Source organism: Mus pahari, chromosome 10 (assembly GCF_900095145.1).
Source record: "Mus pahari chromosome 10, PAHARI_EIJ_v1.1, whole genome shotgun sequence".
Taxonomy (NCBI): domain Eukaryota; kingdom Metazoa; phylum Chordata; class Mammalia; order Rodentia; family Muridae; genus Mus; species Mus pahari.
Window position 1 is genome coordinate 35,032,413 of NC_034599.1, and position 4,195 is coordinate 35,036,607.

The window sequence follows — 4,195 nt, forward strand, 5'->3', positions numbered from 1 at the left end:
TAAACCCTTTCCTCCTCAACTTGCTTTTGGTCATGATGTTCGTGCAGGAATAGAAACCCTGATTAAGACAGCCCCATACAGGGGAATGTCAGGGCCAAGAAGTGGGAGTGGGTGGGCAGGGGAGCAGGGTGGGGGAGGGTATAGGGGACATTCGGGATAGCATTTGAAATGTAAATGAAGAAAATATCTAATAAAATATGTTTAAAAGATACAAAAATTCATCAAGTCCCTTATGGTGTCCTACTAATGGTAGTAACATCTGCAGAATCTTTCCTCTATGCTCTCAAAGCACCTCCAAAGTAGTCATTTTCTTATTATCTAGAGCTACTTATAGGTCATATGTGATGATTGTGTTGTTTCTGATTCTTGAAAATTTCAGAGCTTTGAAAATTTCCATTAAGGATAATTCCCACCCAGGGTCCACTAGATGGCTTTGATTAAATTCAGTTGGTCACAAAACAAAGCAAAATTATATGATCAAGGAAAGGTGACTTGCAGGAAGTACAGAAAGTTGGGCTTAATAGGTGTTTAAAAGAGGAAAAGGAAGTAGGGATAAAAGTCATCAGGATGTATTGCATACATGTATAAAATTAATAAAGAATAAATTTAATAAAATCTTAACTTCATAATATTTAATGTGAAAGTTAAAATAGTAAACTATGAAAATCCAGTGTATATGTCAAGAATTCCTACCCTGACTTAGGTGAATCCAATGCCATTTCTATTACTATCTTTATAAGGTCTTTCACATTGATTTCCATAGTAGCTGAACCACATTACATGCCAACCAACAGTGAATAAATGTTTCTCTTTCTTTATATCTTCAATGGCATTTATTCTCATTTCATTTTAATGAAAATATTTTAAGTCTTTTAAAAAATAGTAGATGAAAACAATATGTTTTGATAATATTCAATTCATACTCCTTCTCTTAAATCCTCCAGGATATAACTTCTACCCCCATCATTATGGCTGTTTTTAAAATTTTCTTTTACCCATTGAGCTAAAGTTGTGCTGTACATATATATGGATGAGAGTGGATCCATCCATTGGAGCATGATAGACCTACCAGATGCAACACCTCAAAATCTTTCCTAGGATCCAGATTGGGCATGAGTCTAGGAATGATGTAGGTGGGCCACATGGTGGGTTAATACCATGCTTCTTAAGGACCCTCCACACTGATTTATATAGTGGTTGAAATAATTTGCAGTCCTAGCACCAGTATACAAAAAAAAAAAATCTTTCCATTCATCTTAGTCGGCTTTGTTGTCAATGGTTCTCCTAAACCTTGTAGATTTTTGACTGGGGAAACATGAAATCTCTAAGTAATTTTTAATCACCATTTTCCTGATGGCTTTGGATGTTGAACACTAATTTTTTCTCTTGATATCTCTTGGTTCAGTTCTATACACTATTTTGTTTTGTTTACTTGCCTTCAGGCTGATTTTTATTTTAGTTCTTTATATAATCAAGATTATAATTCTCTTTCATAAGTACTGTCCAAAAAGATTTCTTTCCCATTCTGTTGACAGGCGCTTAATGCAATTACAGTTTCCCATGATGTACAGAAGCTTTCTAATTTCATCGGTTCGTATCTGTCAATTATTGTTTTTTTCTTATACTATTAATTCAGAAATCTTTTCTTGTGCCTATATGTTGAAATGTCCTTCCATATTTCTTCCATTAGTATTTTCAAAGTATATAGCTTTGATCCATTTAGAGTAAAGTTTTATATAGGGAGATGAAGATGGATATAGTTTCATTCTTCCTTATGTTAATATCTAGCTTTCCTGGGACCATTAATTGAAAATGCTGTCTTTTCTCTAATTTTTATTTTTGATATTTTCATCCAAATTCAAGTGGATTTTCTGCTGTGAACTTATATCTGGATCCTATAATTGTTTTACATGTTTTTTTTTTTGGTTTTTTTTTTCAAGTAGCATACTTTGTATATACATTGCTATGGCTGTATAATATAACTTGAAATTGATGCTGTGACACTTAAACCACAATAATATTTTCATTAAAATTATTTGGCCTATTCTTGACTGTTTGTGATTCCATATAAATTTTTAAGACTTTTTTTTCTATGTCTGCTAAGAATGACCCCAAGCTATTTACTGGTGTTTCCCTGAATTTATAGAGTTTCTTTCATAAGATCACCAGGATATATACCAGTATGATTCTTTCTCATACTTCAAATACTTGTTAAACCATGCTCACTGATGAGATTCAAATACAAAATGTAATCACCTTGAATGCTTATCAGCTGATTAAAAGATAGTGGAAATATGGAGTAAGTATACACAATGGCATTTTACTTCTCTCAACAGACAAATTTAAATGTTGGATAAATGAATGAAAGCTTAAAATAACATATAGAGCAAGACCACCTAGGTTGAGGAAGATAAGTATCATATGTTTTTTTCTCATATGCACATGCCAGCTTCAAATAATAACCAGTAAAACTGAATAAATAAATTAACTAGAAAAATGCCATTTGGTAAGAGATGGCTTAAACAATGAAAAATAATATAACAGTGGTGATATGAAAATAGAGAGGGATCTTAGGAGTGAAATTTTTGAGCAGGGAGATGGAGGAGGTAAAAGGTAGTGAGGGAGGGTTAGTCAAAACTAAGGATTATGAAAAAGCAAACAGGTTTTTGTATTGATTACATTGTGTGTAATAAATAAATAAACAAACAAACACCATTCAAAAAGCAACTTCTGGAAGAAAGAATGTATTTCCATTGATTGGCTTGGGGTTCCAGAATAACAAGTTCCTTCATCTCAGAAAGCAGAGCAGCAAGCAAAAGCTCCATGAGAATGTCAAGAATCTAAATGCTCACATCTTTACCTACAAACATGAAGCACAGAGAAAGTGAACTGAAACTGGAGTAAAGCTATATGCTCTAAAAGCCAACTAATTTTCATGTAATTCCTTCTTCCAGCAAGAATCCACTTCCTAAAGGTTCCAAACTCTATACAAATAGTGCCAGGGAATGAGGACCAAGTGTTCAGATACAAATAAAAATGGGCACTATTTTTCATTTAAAACACCATAGAAATTCACTACTTTTAAACCCAATTTGTGTGTGAGTGTGTGTGTGAGTGTGTGTGTGTGTGTTGTGTGTGTGTATGTGTGTGTGTTGTGTGTGTGTTGTGTGTGTATGTGTGTGTGTTGTGTGTGTATGTGTGTGTGTGTTTTGTGTGTATGTGTGTGTTGTGTGTGTGTATGTGTGCGTATGTGTGTGTTGTGTGTGTGTGTGTGTGTGTGTGTGTGTGTTTAAAGGGGGAAAACTAGAAGAGAGACTTCTTGCTTGTCTGGATTATGATGCACTTGAAATCAGTACTTACTTAACAGAAAACTGGGGCCACCTAGGGCCTGAACTCGCTGCACAGTTCCAAGGTCTCCAGAAGACTCTACACTCCACAGGAGCCCTAGCACAGCTAGCACACCCAGGATCTTAGGATCATCCTTGGTGAATGGAACACATCTGTTCTAACAGAACTGGGAGTGCCTGGGGCCAGGTGGAGCACTGACATAGGAACCCCATCCGATCAGTGGCTCAGGTTCCTTCTGGGCAGTGGCGGACACCCCCACGGTCCCTAGAGGACTGCCCACGCAATCTTAGGATCACTGGTGAGTGGAACACAACACCTGCTCCAATCCAGTTGCACACAGGACCTGAGACAGCACTAGGGAAGCAGAGAACCGGCCTGACCAGGGGCACAAAACCTTTCCAGTCTGCGCCAGCACCGGGTCACCTAGGGCACAGATTCGGCGAACACCCCCACGGTCCCTAGTGGACTGCCCAAGCAATTTTAGGTTCACTGGTGAGTGGAACGGACAGCTGCTCCAATCCAATAGTGACGGGACTATGACAGCAGGAACAAGGACACCAGAACCCTTCCAGACAAGAGGCTCAGGTACCTTTTGATCAGTTCTGGTTTACCTTGGTTTCAAACTAACCAGACAACTCCATGGTCCTCAAAGGAGACACCACTTCCACGCACTGTAACATTCCCAGGATCTTAGGACAACAGGATCCCAGGATAACAGGAGCTGGGTCACACTAGTATTTGAGTGTCTCAGAGGAGCTTGACTGCCAAGAACTCAGACACACACAGAATCTCAGGTTCATAGGAGCCCACAATCAAACAATCACAGAGAAATCTGGACTCTGAGAAG